Below are 24,009 nucleotides of genomic sequence, written 5' to 3'. Positions count from 1 at the left end.
AAAAGCAAGAGAGAGAAGTGAACCTTTTGTTTGAAAGGAGCCATCCAAGGTTCTCTTCCCTATTCTCTCTATTTTCACCTGCAGAGAGACATTCCCTGCAGTAGCATGGGAGAAGACGGAGGCTGTGTGGAACAGTCAGGGCAGGACAGTTTGATGTGTAATGGTCTGGCAGAGTTAAGCTGATTTAAAAAATGCATCTCTGAGTGTGTGTGTGTGTGTGTGTGTGTGTGTGTTGGGGTAGGGGAGTGAGAGAGAGACAGAGAGTCCTAAAGACACCAGAGAAAGGGAGAGGGAGGCAGGAGGGGGAAGGGCAGGAAGATCACTTGGACCTGTGTTCCCACTGATTCTTGTACAAAAACCTTCATATGAAAACACAGTGACTTCTTCAAACCTTGTTGACAGAGAGCCATATTCTTGGATCCTCAGAAGATACTTAAGATTTAAAATCCTTAAATTAATTTTTGGACATGGATTTGCTATCACCTCAGACTTAGGGTCACCTGATCATAGAGAACTGCACATCAGCAGGGATCTGGTGGAGGTGGGGGAGACCACAGATCCCGCCTGAATTTTTGATCAAGATGTTGCCATTTACAAGACCTGCATCACAGAAAGGAAGGAGGGGTTCACTAGCCAGGGCCTAAAAACTACTTCATCCCAGTGTGTTTTTTCAACACCTCAAAGGGACAAGGTTTTTAAATCCTCAATTTACTCTTCAAGCTTTGCCCTGTGGTATGCTGGGGAGGAGGGGCTTCCTAACACCCAGGTAGGAAAAAGGAGACAAAAAGGATACTTAATAGGGAAGGGAACGTTAACTTACAAGTTGCCCGACTTCCAAAAACCTACTTGAAAGGGGTATGTTTAAAGAGGTGCTGATCATATACATTTGAAAGAATGTCAAATATACATTTGAAAAGAGGTCAAATGCACATTTCAAAAGAAAGGAAAGCATAGTTTTTGTTCTGGAGAACAGAGAAGATGATGATATTGAAATTCTATAAAGGGGTCATGGCCGTACAAGGAAGGAAACCCTTAAGGATATTTTTGGTAAGCTAACCTTTTACCAAGACAAGAAATTCTCTAGATTGAGGAGGGTCTGATTTCCTCTCCATGCATATCTTGATATTTATTTCCTTTCAGGTAATCTGACAGAGTAGGTGCTCAAAGAATACATTTTGATAAATAATGTTTCTTTCATGGGCAGAAAGAAGCTACACCTAATTGGAATTTTGAAAGCACTGAATTATTTGATGCAAACTACTGTGGGAGATCAATTTTGTTATGTCCTCTGACAACAGTAAGCTTTGTTGAAGCCATGTGCTTTCAGAAAGCAGTGACAATTAAGAAATCCTATTGCATGTTTGTATTTCAGAAATGGCTAATGTTTGTCAAAAAAACCCCCCAAAACCAAAACCGCACTGGATGGAGTTAAACGGTTAAGGAAGACTTTATTCAGGCTACTGTGCCCTGAATGGTGTGGTTCAGTGGGTTGGGCATTGTCCTGAAAATGGAAAAGTTGGAGGTTTAATTCCCAGTCAGGGCACATGCCTATGTGCCTGTGTTTCTGGCCAGGATCTGGTCCAGGGGTGTGCAAGAGGCAGCCAATCGATGTTTCTTTTGCACATTGATGCATATTACCCCCTTCCCTTCCTCTCTCTAAAAATGTATAAGTAAAAATCTTAACAAAAAGACTATTGCAATAGGGGTCAAAACTATTGCGACCAGGGAGAGACTGAACTCACCTTCAAATATAATGGGGACAGCTTGGGATTTATAGGCAACAGACAGCATGAAAAGTCAGTGGGTGGAAAACTACTGTGAGGATCTTAGTTAGCCATCCGGGGTGGGGAGATTATTACAAAATCGTCGTGGCAGGACTCCTGTTAAAAAGGGTCAACAGGACCAGATGGAGATCTAGTTGAGAAGAGGAGTCAGTGGAGCCTGAAGTTCAGTTGAGAAGGGAATCCTTGTCACCACAAAGAACCACCTCGTTCTTGTCTGTTCTGAGGTTGAACCCACCTAATCCTTCCTTATAACTCCCACAAGACCGGCAGAAGACTCTCTTGTTTACCTGCTTCTTTGAAACTCCAGACTCCTTTAGTCCTCATTAATGAATCTCCCCCTTATTACAATAACCTGAATAAAAATCGTCTCTCCATTTGGTTGGTAGAGACTGTCTTTCCCAGTGTGGGTGCTATGTCTTGGTTAGAAGTGAAACACTTGCCTTTAGAACACTGCCTATTCCATCCAGGTAGTGAGGCCTCTCCCAGCTCTTTGAGCTCTGTTTCTGACTGGGAACTGCGAGACTCCACAGTGAGTCAGACCCTTGTCTTCCCAAAATTGAATCCTAAATAACATCTTTTGCGTGTAAAACTGTCATTGGAGGTTCCAGAAGGCTTCTGGAAAATTATAAAGAATTTGTTCTTTTATCTTGTAAAATACTATTTTGATATTTGATATTTTGATATTTGTTTACAATGAAGATAGATGTTAAAAATAAGTGGATACAAAATTTTTGACTTGAGAAAAGAATGGGTTAAGGCTGTATCCTAAGTGTAGATGTGTAGTGCCATCCAAATACCAGTGCAATGTTCCATTACGGGGGATAGAACTATGTCTTCCTCTGATGAGATATAATGTCCCCCAACCCTGAAACTACCGGATCACTAAAACTAAAGGCATTCACATGTATCCATAAACACCTGATAACTGTCAAACAACAACTACACATCAGGCACTGTGATCGGTGCTGATGGACAATTGGACAGACAAGTTTAAATTCTGTTGGTGAAAGCAGACACTAGACAAGTGATCGAAAAGTAAATAATGGAGTTAGAGATGATAGTGATTTCTACAAAGAGAAAACAGGATGAAGAATAGGAGGAATGGTCAGGGGACCAAGCAGGGACCAGAGGGCCTGCGGAGCCAGCCACACAGACAACCAGGGGGAGAGCGCTTCCACCTCACTGCCACCTCTGCTCAGCTCAGACGCTGGATTAAACAATGATTTTCATTTGCTCAGTAAAAATTTTGCCCGATGTGGCTAGTAGCCCACTCTCAGAATGCAGTGAGCTTCCCACCAGTTATGTCTACTGATCAAGAGTTAGTTGTTGTCAGGGTAGGTGTGGGCAAGATGACAGTGAGAGTGGGAGAACAATTTTAGAAGTCTGGGAAGATTTTGGGCTCACATTGCTGCACAAGAACCTTTATGTTTCCACACCAGTTAAAGAAATTGAAACTGGAAGTCTTTGACAATGTAGTACGTAATGACAAAAGATACAGAAGTTTAAAAGGCGGATCTTCCCATACCGCGCCCCCACCCAAATTAACTGAGGCCTTTTATCAAATGACTGGGAGTGGAGTGAGTATACAATTAAGCTTTAGGTTAAAGAAAGTGTTTAAAGTATCATATTTTTTATGTTTTACCACTTCAACTTATTTTTTCTTTTAACTGACCAGCCCACTGACTAATTTTTTTTACATTTTGAACATTTTTTATTTCTTCAGATTTGTTGTTTATCAGAAGTGGCTGAAATTAAAAAATATAATTGAGTCCCATCATCACCATGGAAATGGTTTTAAGAGATAACTGGTCAGATGAATATTATTGTTTTCCACTTTCTACCAGAAATAGTTTCCACTGATGACTAGACGGCCAACAGCAGTCTGTCAAGAACGCTCAAGACGTGTTACATAATACAACATGCCTGTTCCCAGGCGGGGGGAGGGAGGGCTCTAGCCCCACTGACCTGAGCAAGAAAATTGAAAAACTACAGTATTCTTGTAAACATGAGATCATGCTATTCATATTGTTTTGTAACCTTTATTCCCTTTTGCAATGAACACCTCTCTGTTTCAATAAATACATTTCTACAATACATTTTTAGGTGCCATAGTATTTAATTATGTGAACAGATCATAATTTTTTGGAGCTATTTACAATGGTCAGCTATTGAAAGGGTTCAAGCTTGGCTCCGTGATGATCATCCTTATGCACACACACTTGTACGCATCTTTAACTTGTCCTGAGATAAATTCCCAGGAAGTGAATTTCTGGCCTAAAGGAATGCACATCTTTAAGATCTTTGATGTGTACAACCAATCAATTATCCTCCACAAAGATGGACTGTCACATGTCTCTTGGGGTGAAATGTTCCTGAAATTCCCTGAATATTTCCGAGACAATTTCATTATCAGACAAAGGGTCAGCACTTAAAGGTTACGTGCACATATAGGGACACTGAATCCAGGCCCTTCAAAAAACAGGATGACTAAAACAACAATAACAAAAAACCCCATAAAGCAATAAAACACAGCATAGCAGCTAATACATACCCAGCAAAGTCACCATCATCTTGTGAAAAGCTTGCTTTTGCCAGTTAGAGCCTTTGTTTTTGAGTGACAAATAAAAGGTAATAGAATCTGAACCATTTTTACCACCGTGGTCCCCCCACTCTCTTCTCTGAAGGTACTCGGCGGCGGCTGCCTGCACGCTCCCATTAAGGGCCGCCTGCCCCAGAACAGGCAGTCGCATTGCTTGAAGGAGCAGTCTTCTTTGTCAGTGCACCTGACTCTCTTTTTGATGATGTCTTCATAAAATTTGTTACTTCCTTTTCTTTAATCTACTATGTGGTCACTTTAAATGTCATTCTTTGAACAGTCTCTTAGAGACAGCCCTAGAGGAAAATAATTGCATTAGTTACAAACACTGAGAAACAGCGTATGCCCAGAATGATGATTCACCAGTCAGATTTAACACCTTTTCCTTCCATAGCTGTCCTGGATGTCTTTTGAGCTGATAATTAGGTTTCCAGGGTTTTTGTTCTCATTAATGGCCCTGGTACTGTCAAGAACCCCCACCGAGAGTGAGATTTATTTAAAGTAGAAATTAAATTCCAATACAGAGAGCAGAGCCAGGAATTCCCACCACATCATCCAGCAATAAAGGAATCTCTCGCCACTCTGCCCTGAAACAATTTAACCAGGGCTTCTGTCTTGTTCCAAACTCAAATAAGGACTTCCAGATTTTAAATTCTCTGTCAGTTTAATTAGTTTCTCCTTTAGTTACTCTGTAGCTTTGGATATAAGTGCTGGGTTGTTTCCTGGAGCTGAGTATCTCCAGCATTGTGAAGAAGGGAGACATTGATACTTTCTTGAGAAAGCTTTCTTCTTTCTAGTGTGGGGAAGCTGACCTAGAAATGGAGTGGTGAGCGGAAAGGGGGACATGAAGTTCTGTGCAGAAAGAGGTGGCCTAATTTCTTCTCCAGATATCAGAATAGGCTCTAGAGAGGAAGAGACCTTTGACCTGAGCCTGGAGAAGGGGTAGGATTTAGCTAGGCAGAGAATATGTGCACTCTGAGCGTTACAGGTGGAGGAGGGCGGGGGTGTTTACGGAGACAAAGAAGGAGAGTATTTGTGAAATGCTTTAGGGGACCAGGCAGGATTCGCTCTCCAAACCTTGTGCCCTTATTGCCTCTGTTATTGCCTGGTACTGCCTTCATTAAATGGCCTTAGAAAGGGTGAAGTCTTTGTTGTTCTCTATTAAAAGGGAGAAGTGAAGAATTAGCGCTGTCACTGAGTTTCTTATAGGGATCCAAATTCTGCTCTAGAAGGTTACATACACTATCCCATTCAGTCCTCACCACGACCCACCCATGCGGCTTGTTGTGCTTTCTGCCATCAGGTTTTGAATGAGGAAACAGAAGCTTATATGGTGAGCAGCTGTCAATGGCCACACCCCTAGTAAGTCATCTATGGGCAGCTGCTTCAAATGTCTCAGTGAAGATGTCAGCCAGGAGGAGAACACACCTGGCTGGGGACTTCTGAGGTGCACCCGATGGCGGTGGTGGTGTGCACTCCGCAGAGTGGGTGCCTGGAAATGGGGGTAAAGAGAGCAGAGGTAGAGGACACCCAAATAATCTGTCACAAACTTCCAAGTGCATTTGCTCATTTATCTCTTACTCATTTAGTAAAGGTCTAAGTGGGGTGGCAGGCACACTAAGGCAGGATTGTTACTCTCAATGAGCTCTCAGTCTCTGAAAACGTGAAGACTGATGGCTTACAATTCACTGCAGAAGTGCTCAAATGGAAGTACACCCAGTGTATGGAGATGATAACTCTGCCTGAAAGAACCAGGAAGATAACATGGAGATGGATCCAAAGGATTGTCAGGAGAGTTTCTGGGGAAGACAAATGAGTAGAGGCATGTTAGGCGGAAGGATCGGTGAGGGTGAAGGCATAGGCATCAATTTGTGAAAGAGAACAAGGTGTATGGAGACCGGTGCACTCACTGCCATGGAAGAGGGTGAGGAAGTACGGGAGAAGAAAAGCTGGGGATTGAGGGCGGGGCTAGGTTGGGAAGGGGTAAGATGGGTGTAAATTTAGTCTTGTATGTTTTTTTTTCTTAAGGAGGGAGCAATAGGATAATAATCCTAGTGGTGATCTGGAGGACAGAGCTGAGAAAGGAAGAGATGGGGAAGGCAAAGAGAGAAATACCCGCTTCCCTGGCACTGTTGTTGAAGGACGCAGGCCACACTGGAAGCAGGAGGAACGTGCCTCCCACTCCCCTCCTCTGCCCTTCTCACTCTCTGCCAGTGCAGAGCCCAGCCGGAGCCTGGGATCCCCCTCCTCTGCCCTTCTCACTCTCTGCCAGTGCAGAGCCCAGCCGGAGCCTGGGATCCGCGCGTCAGTCATCACAGAGCAGGGTGGGCTAGGGGCTGAGCTTACGGATGAAACGCTGAAGTTTATTCACCTATCCTTCCCCGTGGGAGATGCAAGAACCTTTGAATTCTTGTCTCTTCATTGTTGCTTACTCTGTGAGAGAAATAATTCTTCCTACTCAAGTCTCTTTAGCTATCAAAAAGGAGAATTAAAGATGATAAACTGAATGAGTTTTTAAAAGTTGGTGAATAAAATACACCTTCTATAGCCTGTGTCCTGTTGTTATTCTTGGCAGCTTCCTCTTATGACTCGGTGCCATAGATTATCTAATACCATCATTATTGTCTCTGCTTACAGGTTTTATAAGAGGAAACGTTAAGTCTTCTAGGAGGGGTATATTAAAAAGCAGCTCTACTATTCAAAGGAAATAACTGTTCTTTTAAGAGCACCAGGACATGGTTTCCTGAAATTTGTGTGTGTACGTATGTGAGCGTATGCCTTCTCATTTGTTATTTTCATGTTTATTTAGTTCCTCACTTTATATTTTTAACAGCTTTAGTGAAGTATAATAAATATACGGTACGTCTTAGTCTAAATGGGCTGCTGTAACAAAAATGCCATACATTAGGTGGCTTATGAGCAACAGAAATTTTCTTGTAGTTGTGAAGGCAAGAAGTCCAAGATTAAGGCACCAGCAGATTTGGTGTCTGGTGAGGTGGCTTTCTTTTCAAGGTGTCCTCACATGGCAAAAGAGGGCCAGGTTGCTCCCTGAGGTCTCTTATAAAGACACTAATCTCCTTGATGAGGACTCCACCCTCATGACCTAATTAGCTCCTAGAAACCCCGTCCCCTAATACCATCACCTTGGGGACTGGGTTTCAACCTATGAATTTTTAGAAGAAGGGGCATAGATGTTTAGTCTATTTCATAGTACACTGCATATATTTATGCACACAATTCGACATATGAGGTCTGTCCAGAAGGTATCCAGCCATGTAATATGAAAAATAGAGACGTTTATTGAAGAAGATACAAGATACAAGAAACATTGTACATAGGACAATGATGCCTCAGTCCCCTTCAAAGCAGACACCTTGGGACCTCACACAGTTCTCCCAGTTGCCATCAGATGCCCCATTATATTTCCTGAATCTCAGCGATGGTATGAAATCTCTACTCTTTCAAAGGTGATTTTAGTTTTTCGGAAAAGCTAGAAGTCACAGGGCATCAAATCTGAGCTGTAGGAGGACTGAGTCACCTGAGTGATTTGATGCTTTACCAAAAAAACTCTGGACAAGACACGATGCCTGAGTGGATGCATTGTTGTGATGAAGCTGCCAATTACCAGTTGCCCAAAGCTGCATCCTTCTGAATCATTTGGATAGTTTCTATGAAGGAATGTTCAAGCTTCATGCAAAATATGATGAATATCCATTGCTCTACCCACTCAGTCATTTCGAATGTGATGGCCACACAGTACACATGTTCACTCAATGGTGTCTACTGCCCCCACTGACTAGTACAGTGAGGCCATCATTGTTCATGTATGCACATTCCAGTCCACTCTCCTTGGCTGCCAGGTTACATCCATGTTCTGCAAACTATTCTCATTACATTAACAATGGCTGGACTTTTTCCAGACAGACCTTGTATGTTTAAAACTGAAACATCACTGCCGTCCAGATAGGGAAACACATCCATTGCTCCTACAAGATGCCTCATGTCTCTTGGTAGTTTTTCTTTCTTCTGCTATTCTTTATCTTCAGGCAATGCCTGATCTGCTCTCTGTCACTACATAGTCACATGATTAGTTTTACAAACAAGAAATAAAAATCCGATGTGCCTGGGAAAGCTGGTTGTTTGCCCAAACATACTTTCTTACCTTTTTCCTTTTAAGTGAATCCTGAATAATATCGTGGAGGGCAAGGAAATCTCTGGAAGAATTCCCCCCCAGGCTCCGCCATAGCTAGGTATTGCCATATAACTGAGATCTTGCCAATGAGATGTGAACAGAAGTGATCTATGAGACTTCTGGGATGGGAGTCCCTTAGCTTAAAGGGAGCTAAGTTGGCTTGGAAAAGACCTTTTCACCTTTTCCCTCACTTCTCTCTTTCTGCTGTATTGGAATACCTTCATAATGGCTGGAGCTCCACCACCATATTGGACTATGAGGTGATCTTGAAAAAATTGAAGCCATTCCCTGAGTTGATGGAGTAGTGAGACAAACCTGATGTCACTGTATGATATGTACTTTTTACATCTGGACTTCTTTTATATGAAGGTGTCATGAACTTCTAGCTTTCTTCAGCAACTCTTATTTCACTTTTATTTTTATATGTAATTGACCCTATCTGAATAATCTGAATAGAAACATTCATACATCTATTTTTTGCTTTCTCAGTGCAGTTACAACAATGCCACCTGTTTTTATTTCCATTTGAATTATATACCTGATGTAGGTCCTCTTTAAAACATTCATATTTCACTTGGCTTTGACAGGGGATTGGTCACATTGCTGGGGTCAAGCAATCTCCTCAAAAATATTAGCAAGCAAATTGTTACAGTGACCTGATTCTCAAGGCTCTGACACATCAACTGTTCTGACAGAATGAAGTGCTATACACTTATTTTGTTTTATTTATTTATTTTGCTGCATAAAGCTTTATTGTTTCAATTTGGTCCGTGGCATGGGAGGGACCTCCTGGGTGGTTAATAGGCTGCCTCACGGTTGCAAGCTGAGGCTCAGGCAGAAGGCAGACACCAGGGGAATGCAGAAGATCCCCTCAAAAGTCTCTGGGCCTGAAAGGTTCCTAGTCATACTTGAGGGTGAGCCTTTTGAAGAGATATTCACCCAGCCCAGCCTGGGGCAGGTCATTCTGCAGATGTTTGTCAGGTGGTCTTTCATCTTCTTGATGAGTTTCACTTTTTCATCCAGGAAGTGGCTCTCCAGGAAGTTGGTAGAGGTGAGGGTCCTGCATGCAGGTAGAACCCAGGGCGTGCACATTAAAAAAGCCTGGTTCAGGTTCTTCTCCAAGGCCAAGGCGGCTTCCATGGTGTCCTGAGTTTCACCCTACTCATCTTGGGACAGCTTCTGCTCGTCCTGGAAGAGGGCACGGCTGCTGCGCTGCTGTGGCATCTTCAAGAGATACCTGGCTCCCTCAAGCTTCTCCACTTCTCTGCTGCCAACTCTCAGAAGAGGTAGCCTGCACTCTCCAGAGCCACATGACATGGTGGAAACAGAAGCCCAGAGAGAGGTAGTTGTAGGAGGCCCACAGGTGCAGGTTGACCAGGTGGTTGATGGCAGCCTCCACCATTGTGGAATAATCCTGACAAATTTGGGAGCTAGCTAATGGTTGCTCAGCTGTAAGGAGTTAAGCTCAAAAAACAGTGTTGGCTGGTCTTGGAGGCTGAGGATGGCTGAGGTGGTTCCAAAGGTTGCAAATGAAAAACTGGTTGGAGCCCTGGCTAGGGTGGCTCAGTGGGTTGAGTGCCGGCCTATGAAATAAAAGGTCATTCACTGGTTCAATTCCCAGTCAGGGCACATGTCTGGGTTGTGGACAAGAACCCCGGTTTGGGGCATTCGAGAGGCAGCCAATTGATGTTTCTCTCACATATCCACGTTTCTCTTCCTCTCTTTCTTTCTCCCTTAAGCTCTTCCTAAAAATAAATAAATAAACTCTTTAAAAAACAGTTGGGGGGTGGTTGATGGCTAGCAGAAGCAGTGTCCTTTCCCCGGGCCTGTTCAACTGAAAGCTGTTGAAGCAAGAGGCAGATTCAGGGAACCGCAGAGAGCACTGCCTACACTGCTCTACATTTAAGCACCTTTGATCTCAAGGGGATTTCATGATGCGTGGTGCCTTGAACACTTTCAGGGAGGCCTGGGAGAACCCTCTGCCCCCCTTCTCCATGTTAAGAAAAAGAAAAAACGTAAATAGAAATTAAAGCCTATGTGGTGAAAGAAAAATGTCACTAGGACTCAATATAAATCTCCTGGAGCCACTATTCCTTTCTCGTCATGGATGTAGGATGTATTTCCATCACTGCCCTGGCTTCGTGTACAATGTCCATTATCTTAACACATGAAAAATAGAGTCCTCCTGTTGCCTTTGCCACCAGGTGCAAGGATCCATGCAGTACCGTGGAGGCCTTGGCATGCTTATTTATGAACTAGGGCCTAGGACACATCCTTCTCACTTGCTTCTAACAAGCTTTCTCTTGTGAGGAAATGTGGTTTGTGCTGTAAAATATAAATTTAATTAAGCTCTGTTAGGCACTGCATTCCTTGTGAAAAAGGGAAAATGGAAGAACTATATAATAAAGAGTAATTGGCCCGGGCAAACATTTGTGCTATTTTTCACTGGCATTTCTGGAAATTAAGCTATTAAATCAGGAGAGCAGGTCAGGCCAGTTTGATATTTATTTTTCATTCCTTGACTACAAAATAAAAGGCTTAACTTACAATGACATAAAATCAACACCTACTGTGTTCCATTAATTAATTCTGGCATTCTATCAAAACATCTCCCAGATTTGTCTGATATGATTTTCTTTTGTTCATAAAAGCCTGGAGCATACTAGCTATGATGCCATTATATTGAAGATTTTTAAAAAGGTTTCTATAATTATTCTTATCCCCTGCCTGGTATGTTTTTGTGAGAAAACAAAACTGGGCACATTAGAATGTTTTGTGGCTTGTGAAAACGTCTTGGCATTTTTTCATAAACTTTGGTGGTCTCTTTCCAGTTCTCAGTATTTTAAGAATATTGTAAATAATTCACTAAAAGCATGGAAAATTTGGATAGTCTGGGACATATTTAACTCATAGCTTCTTACTTAGCTTAAACTTTACATAGGTTTATTTCAAAATAAATATTTCCCAAAGTCTTCATTATTTTCTAATGATGGGCATAGCTTTTTTTTCTTTGCCATTTTAAAAAATACATGTATTGGATTTGTCTTGTTCTTATAACATTTCTATGGTAGAAGATGAAGATACTTTAACTTGCTTTTCTTCAATTTTATGCAAAAATTTCTCTCATTTTCTTTACTCAGATCCTATATCCTTTTGAGGAGGAAATGTTCACACTATGTATGATTCATTGATTTGGACACCGTAGTGAGAACTGGGCACAACCCATCTTTCTGCTAGGTTGAAAGCATCTTATGCTGGAGGATGTGTTGGTCTTCCCTAGCTCATTTCCTGAACCCAGCAAATGCTCCACACACATCTGTGGAATTGATTTGAAAATAATGGAACGAGGAAACAAAACTTCCTGACTTGCACTTACCAATGCTGCATTTTCAGAAAACTAGTTTTACCTAAAGAGTTAAACAAATTGACTCCAATAAATATTTCTCTCTTAAACCAGGCATGCTCTCGTTATACAGACATAATCTTATGAATTGATTTGATTTTCTGCTCTTCATGTTTTTCATGTGAAGAGATTAAAACCCAATGAAAGAGCCCCTTCACAGTGATCTGGCTACCCACTCAGCACTCCACAAATGCTCTCACCTGCTGATTGTGATGTCCCTGAGATCAGAGGTGATTGTTTTCCCTGTGGCCCCTATGGCTCAAACAGGGTAAAACTGAGCAATAAACATTTATTGAAGGACAACTGATTAACAAATATGAAACAAACAGATAACAAATGTTGAACAAGTATGAAAATTTGACTTTTTAAAAAGCATTCTTTTTACTTATCACCTCTGAATTTCATATGTTACCTTTCCTCAGTTCTTTGTGTACTTTCTCAATATAAGGAAGAATTGCATCCCCTAGACCAATGGCTGATAAGGGAGGCAATGGAAAAAGAAGCAGCCTTCTAATGACTGGTGATAGGCAGACATGTTTTTTCTTTCTTCTTTTTTTTTTCCCTATGATGAATGTTTCAAACTGGCTCAGACTATTGATATCTCATAAAAGTTTACTCCAAAAAGCCTTAGAAATAGAGGACATTGGATGGCCAGAAGCTGTGTGGGGCTTGGCCCTTCCCTGAGGTAGAGTATCTGGATGATAGCTGTTTCCAGCTCTAAATATACTCAGAGTGAGTCACCTAACAGGGAGAGAAAATTCTTTTTCTCTCTTCCTGTCAGCATGACTGGCATAACTATAAATGCTGGTTAGCAGGTACCTATCAGTACATAGGTGGAATTTTTGAGGGGAAGATTTTAGATAGGTGAGTGAATTGAAGCTAATTTGGAATGCTCAATTATGAAATATATGAAAACAAATTCACACTCTATTAATTATTATCTCTCCAATTTTTATTTACAATTCAATTTTCTTTTAAAAGCACCTGGGGAATCACATTATTTTCCACATTACTGATGGCACTCAATAAAACATGATGTTTATGGATCAGTACTACTTTGCCACCTTTGGAAAAGCAAAGATGTCCCATTGTTAAATTCGAGAAATGAGCAGCTGCCACACTTTGCCATTTGTCCTTCATGGGCTCTAGTGGCCTCTGGACAGACATGGCCACCTACTGGCACCTGGGATACATCACAAGCCAACTTAACCACTTCTCCCCTCCCTGTGGGCACACCCCTTTCCAGTGTGAGCTGGATGCTCCTCCCACTGAGAGGGGTCTCTTCCCTGCCCATTGAGTCTGGGCTGGCCTTGGGACTTGTTCTGACCAGCAGAATGTGGCACCAGTGATGTGAGAATTCCAAACATCGGCTTTAAAGCTTCAGTTCTCACTCTCTTGGGATGCTGTGCCTCAACTGCCACATTAGGAACCATGGCCTAACCTATAAGAAGAATGAAAGGCCACTTAAAGAAAAGATAAAGCAACCCAGTTAAGTCCCCTAAGCATCTGAGTGAGGCTGTCCTAGACCACTCAGCCCCAGCTGCAGAGGTGGCCTCAGCCAAAACCCAATGGAGGAGCTGCTCAGCTGAACCCAGGCCAAGTTGCTGTTCCACAGAATCATGAGTAAACAAAACCATTGTTATTTTGAGTCATTAATTTTGAGTAATTTGTAAAATGGCAATAGGTAACTGTTACAGCACCGTAGGAAAAGGACCCCTGCTTCTCAGTAATTCATGGTATCTCTTCATACAGCTTCTTACCAACTCCACTGACCCAACCTGCTCACACTTGGTCTCTGTCTCTGGCCAATTCAGACTCGTGGCTTGGTTTGATTCAGATTCCAGCCTTCTCCTGGGATGCTAGGCCTCGTGTTGTTCTTTGGCCCCACACTTTTTAGCCTGTGGGCTGGACCAATTCCTTCATCATTACCAAGAGCCTGGCTAGATGTGGTTGGTGTCCAGGGAACTGCTTGGTCAAGAAAGGAGTTCACAGGCTGGCTTACAGGGTTATGGGGCCTAAGGGAGAAATGTCCTTGGGTTTGCTGCAGCCATTTTATACCCAGAACGTACTCTCACACTCACAGTTTTAGTGATTTTTTAAGAGACAAATCTGATCCCATTTCCAACTCCCTTCAAGCTTCTGCATTGCTCTTAGGATAAGGTCAAACTCCTTTTTCATGTGTCACAAAGCTTTGAATGTTTTGCTTTCTGCCTAACTTCATCTTCTCACTCTCACCATTAATGGTCCCAGCACTGTACTTCATGTTTTGTTGGACTGGGACTCATTCTATGTACTTGAATGTGCCTTGCTAACTAACCCTGATGTTTAAGCTACCAGCTTGTGGAACTTTGTTATGGCAGCCTACTCTTTGCTGTGCAATGTTCAGATGCTTGGAATACATCATTCAGAAAAATAAAGATCGTTGCTCTTGAACATCTTACATTTTAGTGGAGAGTGATGTATCATGAGCCATAAATACATGTTACAATGTGGTATATACTCTGACAAAAAAGAAAAATACAGAAGAGTAAGGTGGATTAGAAATGTGGAAGAGCAGGTAGTCCTTATTGAGAAAGTGACATTTGAGCAAAGACTTGAAGATGATGAAGAGGTTATCTAAGGGTCATCTGGGGGAGACAGTGTTCTGGACATGAGGAGGGGCTAAAGCCATGTGCCTGAGGCAGTGTGTGCCTGCGAGTTCCTTAAACCCCTGAAGGCACTTTGGCTTTTACTCTGATTGAAAGCAGAAGCTGATGTGGGTTTCAGACGGGGGAGTGATATGATCTAATTTATGTTTTAAAAGGATCACTCTGGCTGCTGTGTGCTAGGATAGATGGAAGCAAGGAGAACCGTTTTGAGCCTCTTGCAGTAATCCAGGTGAAAAATGGGCCTCCCTTGCGCCAGGGCCTTGGTAGTGAATGAGATAAGAAGCAGTCTCATTCTGCGTGGGGCTTGAAGGCAGAGCTTTAGGATTTGCTGACAGTTTTGGTAAGAGAGTTTGTCAGAAAGAGAGGAGTCAAGGAGGACTCTAAAGTTAGTGTCTTTAGCAAATGAAAGATGGCATTCTCTTTTATTTTTTATCCTTTCTTGCTTTGCTGAGAATGTTAAGAGATTTTTGGTGATGTTCATTCTTTCCTTGTCTGCAGCCTCTTTCTTCTAGTTTGCTTTTGTTAATAGATGTGTTTGCTTTAGAATAGATGTCTGCCTTTTATTTTAGATGATTTGTTACCATGTCCAGTCATCCTGGACTCTTCACATTAAAGAGTGAGGCAGGAAAATCACTTTGGAAGTCCGATGTGTGTAGGGGAGGTGGCGAATGCTTGTTGATTGTGGTCTTCACTGTCAGGTGATCTGTGCGAGATTCCTTAGAAAAGAATCTTTCAATCATACAGAGTGTGTTCGTGTTTAGGATGCTAAGGGGTTAAAGGGAGCTGGAGCTCTCAATATTCAGTGTGAGACCTTTTTCAGTAAGGGCTGTGGCATGTGTCTTTAGTCCAGAGACTTATTTTAGTATCTGCAAACAAAAAACCTTTCGTGTCTTGCCAGGATAAATGGTGGGCAGATGCCAACTGGGCAAAGTGAAGGAGGGGGTTGTATTTCTGATACTGGGAACCTGGCCAGAGCAGGTAGCCTGGCCAGAGCCCAGAATGCAAGTAGGAGCAGAGGGGAGGGGCTGCACGGGGAGCGCCATGTTGCCTGGGTAACCAGGCTAGTGCAGTGCATGAAGACAGATCCCACCCCAAGCTCCCCATTCAGGACAAGGCAGGAGGAAGTCATTGCACTGAGCATGAGCAAGGCTAGTAAGGGGGATTGGCTAAGGCACAGGCCCTCCTACTCCTTTCCTTCCAGTGAGGGCCTGTTGACTCATTGGTTAAATAATCCTCTATCACACAAAGCACTCTGAACTCTGGCCACACTTCTTGACAAGAGAGCCTGCTGCTATTTGCTAGTTTCTTTGACAGCATATACCACACCCTGGGAGTGTCAGCCTCACAGACCTATCATGTGACAGCTTGAACTCAACACAAGAAGTACATTTCCAACAAACATGCTGGGGAGAGAATAACACTTTGGTGGAGGGTTTTCCTGCAGCTGTATGACAAATCTCCAATGTGCTCTTCTGTTTCATGTCTTCTCCCACAGGCTTCTTCATCTCAGACACTCTTTGAACAGCCATCAAAAACGCTGCCTTCTCAGTGTGCTATATATAGATTAATAAGTCAATTACCTCCTGCACACCAGGTTTTCAAACACTGGCATCTCAGCTTATCGATTTAGATCTTCTGACAAAATGCACCACAATGGTGGTTTCGTTTTGTGCCACAGAAAATGCCTTTGCTAGGAAAACACTTCAGTTAAAATGAGCTTCAGGCATCTGGGAACTTATAGCCTAGAGGTCTGTAGATCAAAAGGAGAATTATACACTTGAAAGACTCAGATTTCTTAATTAATAATAAATTGTGCAAATTAAGAGAAGATTTGACATGATTTAAAAAAGCATTACTGTTTCACAAAAGTTATTTCTGTTTTTTTCTAGGACTGTGCTAGACTTTCTTCAAAAGGAGTATTTTCCCCCCAGTTTTAACCATTCAATTATTTAGCAAGGGAGAAAGAAATACATGTGCCACACAGATAGTAAAATGAGACATTAGGAACCAAGTAGACACAGGAAGTGGAAAGCTCTGATAGTTACACCCAGGAAATGCCAGTCTTCTCTGACTTCCCTTCTCCAAACCCAGGTCCCTCCTACTACTTCTCTCTCTAGGTTAGATCAGTCTACACTGGTCTCCCATTGGACGGGGAACTTCTTTGTAACACTCACAGTTCATAACACTGTTTTGTACCTGTCTTTCCTGCTAGCTGTGACCACAAGGGCAAGGATGATGTCTATCTTGTCTAATTCCTCTTCTCCAGGGGCTAGAACAGTATTTAGCACTCAGGAGGCATTCACAAACGGCATTCACAAACTTTTTTTTTAAAACATAAGGGTGAATGAATTATACAGTAAGGAAGATGCAATAAGTTCTTCACAAAGATGGTTGCAGCAATCCCTCACACCCCTTTGTAATGTGACTTTTGCTGTTCTTTTCATCAAGAGGTAGAGTCTATCCCCTCCTAACCTTAAATCTAGGCCAGCCTTGCTTTGACCAACAGAATGTGGCAGAAGTGACATTGCATGACTTCTGAGGCTAGGCTTCAAGATGCCCCACAGCTTCTACTGTTACCATCCTGGAACCAATCCACCATTGAGGAAGCCCATGTATCCTGTTGGAACAGAAGTACCAAGCCGAAAGCCTCACCAACTGCCATATGGAGGAATGAGGCCTTCGAGCAACAGCCAGCCCTCCCCCACCAGCCACCTGATCACAAACACGTGAGTGAGCTCAGCAGCACCAGGTGGAGCAGAGCTGAGCCATCCCATCCGAGACCTGCCCAAATTGCTGACACAGAGAAGGTGAGCAAACAGTTATTTTAAGCTATTATATGTTGGAGATGATTTGTTGTGCAGCAATGATTGACACTGGAGGATTTTTCAGGGTTTTCTCAACATGTGAGTTCTCCTTATTCAAACTAGAGAATCAGTAAAATCTGCCCCATCGCTGGTTTCACTGAAGACTCAGAAGGTGAAAGCCATTCCTGGGCAAGTGAAAGTGATTGTAGGATATTTACAAAGGGAAAATCAAACTAAATTCCAGAATAATACAGACCTGTCATACAGAGTAATAAAATATAGTTGAGGAGGAATCCATTTTCTGAAGAAAATAATTATTTTTTTCAATTCACCTTGATTATAGAAGTGATTTATGCTAATTATGGAAAATTTGGAAAACTCAGATAATTATAGAGAAATGATAGAATTAAAGAATCCAAAATGTGAATACTACTACAACTACTAATGCATTACAATTAACATGTGTTTCAAATCTTTCAAATTTCCATGGTAACATTCCCATTCAGGAACATTGGACTGGCTCTTTATTTATTCTGACTGTCTTCTGCATGTCTCAGAAAGGTTGCTACAGGTGTCTACCTGTTAGATTGGCATATATCCTCTTAGACTTATGCTCAGTAGCTTTCAAACAGATTTTTATAGTTTCTACAGATTTTTTAAAAAGTTAAATATTATAATTCATGTATCAGTTATCTATTGTGACAATAATTCTGGTTAACAGACAACCACAAAATCTCGTCGCTTAAACTAATAAACACTTATTTTGCTTGAGATGTAGTGAGCCAGCTGGCGTGTTTGTGTGGCCTTGGCTGAATTTGCTCATGGGTCCGTGGTCAGCTGTGGGTTCTTTAGGTGGCCAGGTTAGGTAGCTCTCACATGCACAGGGGTCAGCAGGTGACAACCGATCTGGTAAGGCCTCTACTGGTATGTCAAGGCTGACTTGACTGAGCTCCATTAATTTAATCTTCCATCAACATAACCTGGGCATGTACTTTATAGGAAAGGCATAGAGGTACCAACTCATTGCAGACAGGAGGAGGCATGAGAAGTAGGAACATGCAACTATTTTTTCAAGATTCTGAGTCTGTGAAGTTTGCTAGTGACAGGTTGGCAAAAGCAAGTCATAGCCAAAGCCAGCATCAATGTGGGCAGGGGCACCAAATGGCACAAAGACAAGGCGCTTCACTGCTATAAAGGAAACAATGGATTTTGTACGCCTATCTTTAAATGATTGTTCTACAGTTCTTTCCAAGAGACATTTTAGTAGATTCTCATATTATCCTTTTTTTGATACTTATAACTTATTTTCTGTTTTATGTATGAGTACATTGACCAGAACCGTTCTGATTTTAATTGGAAAGCTTTTAGTGTTTAGATGTTAAGGATGTAGATAGACATTGGTTTCAGATAAACATTCTTTATCGACTTAAGAAAGAATCATTCTGTAACAGTTTACTAAGAGTTTATGTCATCATTGTCTTATGGATACTGTTGAACGATTCTTAAAATGTGACCCCTTGCTTGGGTCATATTGGAGAAGGCTATTGAGAGGACGGTGAGCTGGACCCAGGCAATAGGAGGCTGCTCACTGCTCCCTGTCCTTGGAATGTGCATCCGTTTATCTTCCTGGTATTAGAAGCTGCCCCAAGGACACAACCTGGAGAGAGTAAGGTGTTGAGACCATCTGGTTGGGAGTGAACCCCATTAAGGCCTCTATATAAACTTTTAAGATTCTGATGGGTGGCTAAGGAGATCTAGTCTCTGGTAGTGTCCATGACAAACCTTGTAAATTCCCTTGTTTCTTGAATCTGCTGCCTGCTAATCTGGAGTGGTCTGCTCTTCCATCTCTCCTTGCCCTGCATGTATGAGGGCCAGCTTTTGAACCAACAGGTCATTATTTAAAGTTTCTTATTGGATCTATTAATATATTATGATAATAAATATCATAATATAAAGTCATCTCTGCTCTTAGGAGAGAAAAAATCTTATATTATCAAGTGGATATTCATTATTAGACAAGAGTGGCATTTTATTTAGAAATTTTGGATCTGTATTTATAAATAAAATTGCTTTATAGAGTGAGTGCATTTTTGACAGTTTATAAAATCCATATTTTGTTAGATTTTTAAAGGGTATTGTGTAGCAATAATAGGTTTCTATGGCCTTGGGAGGGTTTAATAATGTAGAAATTATCACTTTCTTAAATATTTGAAAAATTCAATGGTAAACCTCTAGATGCTGGAGTCTTTTTTTGTAGGTACTTTGTTGACAAAAGTTTTAGTTTCTTCTGTGCTTATTTATTAAGTCAATGCCATTTTGATTCTACTTAGATGATTTTCTATAAAAATATCTAAGATTTCATTTCTTCAAATCTACAAAAATGAAGTCTTAAAATTATTTTCTCGATCTGTTTTAATGTATTTTTTCATATTAATAGTTTGTAAGCTTTTCTTACCTTTTAAAAAAGATTTCATTTTTCAATTTTTAGAGAGAGGGGAAGTGAGGGAGAAAGAGAGAGAAAGAGACATCCATGTGTGAGACATACAGCAATTGGTTACTTCTTGCAAGGCCCCAACTGGGGACCTGGCCCACAACCAGGCATGTGCCCTGACTGGGAATGGAACTGGCGACTTTTCGGTTTGCAGGTCAGTCAACAGGCAATGCACTGAGCCACACCAGCAGGGCAGATACTTTTCTTACTTTGATACTAGATTTTTAAAAGATAAAATTTATCTAAAATGGTTTTTAAATAACTAATTTTTTGATTTGTTCAATTGTGGCATTTTTTAAATGTTTACTAATGTTTTAATTTGTTTTATACATTTTTTAACTATCCTTGAGTTTGCTACCTTGGCTTTCTTAATTCTTAAGTATGCTTAATAACAAAATTTAAATATTTTAATATAACAACAAATCAGATACATGTATTGTAGAAATATTGAACTCTTAAATAAATTATGTAAGTTTATAAATTTATCTTAGAATATAACTTTGGCAAAAGCCCTTTCATTTTCATGTATGAAGTTCTTATTTTCCTTATTTTTTACCTTTTAAAATTGTGGTTTTGTTACATACCCTAATCAAATAGTTTAGTAAGATATTTTAAAATTTCGAAATATGTGGACTATTTCATTATTAGCTATTGTTACAATATTATTATTATTATTGTTAATTGATTATAGTCAGAGAAAGTGAGTCATAACTTTCATTTGTTTCTTTTTTGTTGTTTATTTTCTTTCTAAATTGGTTCAGGATTAACTTTATCCATGTTACACTGATACTTTTTTATAAAATTTTTTATTTTTAAATTGCAGTTGACATTCAATATAATATTAGTTTCAGGTATACAGTCTAGTGCTTAGACATTTATCTAACTTATCAGTGATTTCCCTAATAAACCTAGTACCCACCTGGCACCATACACATCTATTATAATATTCTGATTATTTAGGATGGTGTTCCATTGATCTCTATATATTTTTCTTATGGTCCTTATGAATTTTTGTTTCCTTATGTGTGAATCAAAAATAAAAAAGTCCCAGGTCCAGTATTTGCAATACAGAAGGTGTATCAGTTTTGGCCCCAGTCTTGGTCCAATAGAGTCTTGTTAAATATTTCTGAAATCTATGAGTGGAAAACTGATTCCTGTATTCACTCTTAGTCTCATGTATATTGTTTAGCTGACATTAAACTTATGCAGTTATTTTGGCTGAAGTAGGATCTTCTATCTTTAGTACCTGACTTCTGATAATCAGAAGGATATTAAGATTGGTTTTAAGACTGGTTGACTATAAACCTCCAGGACATGTGCCAGTGTTAAGGGAGTCTGGATATGGGACTGTATCAGGATGAATTAGGATTTTTCCTTCCTTTAAAAAGTTTACATCTTAAAAAATTATTTATTTTTAAAGAGAGGGGAAAGGAGGGAGAGGGAAAAAGAAACATCAGTGTGTGGTTGCCTCTTGCACACCCTCTACTGGGGTTCTGGCCTGAAACTCAGGCATGTGTTCTTGACTAGGAATTGAACCAGTGACCCTTTGGTTCACAGGCAGGTATTCAGTCCACTGAGCCACACCAGCCAGGACAAAAGTTTACACTTTTATAAAGGAGAAAGCATGGAGGCATAAGGCTTTCTAAACTCTAACTTGTTAAAGATAATGTCATTACCAGTCTGACCAGAAGAAATAATCAAAAGAAAAAGAGAGAAAGAAAGTTTTTAAAAAAGATTTTATTTATTTATTTTTAGAGAGGGAAGGGAGGGAGAAAGAGAGAGAGAGAGAGAGAGACATCAATGTGTGGTTGCTGGGGTCCCTGGCCTGCAACCCAGGCATGTGCCCTGACTGGGAATCGAACCTGTGATGCTTTGGTTCACAGCTTGTGCTCAATCCACTGAGCAATGCCAGCCAGGGCAGGAAGAAAGAAAGTTTTAACAAAGAAGTAAGAAATAAAAACTACTGGCAAGTGGCAGATTCTGACATGGGAAAGCAAGGAACATATATTTTAGCTTGAGTTGTACTATGTGTATGGGACCTTTCCAGAAAAAAGGGAATTTGGGTCTTATGAAGAAATGGTAGTATCCCATGCTCCACAGACAATCAATAAGATTATGAGGTCCCAGTTTTTGCAGGTAAGCCGTTTATAAAGTCAGGGAGGGAGAGATGCTTAGTGGTGGTTGATGTCTCCTCATTCAGGCCATAATATCAGACCTGTGAAGCTGATTGCATGTAAACCAGACATGAGAAATTGGACAGTGCTCTGTTTTCCTGGAGCAGATAGAGGAAATGTGACACAGGTGTCTCACTAAGATGTCAAATCCCACCAGCCATTATCTTCTTTTGTTGGCTCACATGAGGTTGATTATGTCTATCAGCAAAGACTCATAAGTAGTAATGCTGTGGAAGTTTCATAAGAAATGGGAGACCTTGGGCACCCAAAGAGTGTGTTTATTGCTTCTTTTCTGGGGGTGAAACTATAGACAAGTATTAAAATTACCTGCTTACTTATTTTAACACACTCACTAGAGGGTGGGGACATTGTCTATATTTCCACTATTATAACCCCAGTTATTACTACAACATGTTGTACAAAGTGCTTTCTTAACAGATGTCTGTTGAACAAATACATGAAAGAGGAAAACGTTGATGTTGAATAGATAGCTATGTAGAGATGTTGCTGTGAGAGAATTTAGATTTTTTTCCAGCCATAACTAAGACCCCAGATTGGTGAATTTTTGGCTAGGGTGAGGATCTCAAAGTTATGTGGTTGTCTGACCTCACTGCCACCTTTCTTGTTTCCCTTTACCATCATCCAGAGACTTCCTCTCACCTCTCTGTGAGTCAGGTCCCCCCAAATTTCAAATCTCTTATAATCTTCTCCCTTCATTTACTTTGTTCTTTTGATCGTGTAGAAACAACAATGGCTTTTTGAGAAAGAATGACTCATAAGTAAATTAATTTGATTTAGGTTGCAGATATCTAAACACTTGATCATCTTACTTTATTGATTAGCAGGATATACAATTTTAGGTTAGAAACCATTTTCATTTAGACTTTTGAAAGTATTTCTCTATTGTGTTCTATTCTCCAGTGTTGCTGTTTAGAAGCACCAAACCATTCTAATTCTTAGTCCTGTTTCTTGATCTTGATTTTTTTTGAAAGCTTCCTTGTTTCTTTTTGAAATGTCTGTCTTTTTTAAAAACAGCTTTATTGGAATATAATTGAAGTGTAGTAAACCTCAAAACCAAAACAAAACAAAACGAAGAAGTTATATGGTTGAGACTTAAGCTAAATATGAAGGAAAGGAAGACAGATATTCAGAAACACTAGTGTAGGCTATGGTTTTGGGAAACGAAGATAGTAATGAAGAATGTAGGAGATGCTTAGTGATTTGCACAACTATGGTCTCCAACACTTATATACCTCAGCAGAACATGAGAAATGAACAAAGACATAGTACATTTTAATACAGGGTAAAAAGTTTAAGTAATTTCATAATTGTTATTGAGATTCATTAAGATGTAATTCAAAATGGAAAGATGGTGATAATATCCCTTTTCATGTGATAAAAGTTTAGAGAAGTAGTTGTATGTCAAGAATACATAGACCAGGGTAGAAACTCATGTTGATATAGACTACTGCTAAGGAAAATGAAAAAGGGAATCAGGAAATATACTTTTGGAAGAGTGTTCTTCAAGCTTTTTTGGACAGATGGAAGAAAGAGACCTTATGCTTTTGATAGAGATTCCAAAGATGACCTTGTGTCAAGAGGCAGTCATGATTGAGAGATTTTAGTTATTTAAAAATCTGCTAGAATTTTTAACCAGCTAAGAAACTGAGTGCATGCCAGCTCATGAAGTCCTCTGAGAAGTTGGTAACAATCTCCTGTAAGATAAACCATTAGGAGAACAGTTCCTCTAGATCCATCTCTGACATCTAGGAGAAATTTGTTGACAAAGTGGAAGGAACAGAAACTTTGGGGAAGTCCTGTGACATCTTAAAAATCCTGATCACCAGTGAAGGAAAACCTGGCATGGTAGGCTATGTTCTACAGCCTTTAAGAGGGTAGACTTCAAAAAAGATCAAG

At 40.6% G+C, this 24,009-nt stretch overlaps 1 pseudogene; it reads right to left on the bottom strand.

Moving 5' to 3' along the window:
- Positions 1–9,382: 9,382 nt before the first annotated feature.
- LOC123826972 lies at positions 9,383–13,408 on the bottom strand (annotated as a pseudogene).
- Positions 13,409–24,009: the final 10,601 nt, after the last annotated feature.

The sequence above is a fragment of the Phyllostomus hastatus genome, unplaced genomic scaffold (genome assembly GCF_019186645.2).
Source record: "Phyllostomus hastatus isolate PE091 unplaced genomic scaffold, TTU_PhHast_1.1 phas_contig_86, whole genome shotgun sequence".
Lineage (NCBI taxonomy): Eukaryota > Metazoa > Chordata > Mammalia > Chiroptera > Phyllostomidae > Phyllostomus > Phyllostomus hastatus.
The sequence above is the reverse complement of the archived record's forward strand: the minus strand, read 5'-3'. Positions and strand labels throughout refer to the sequence as shown.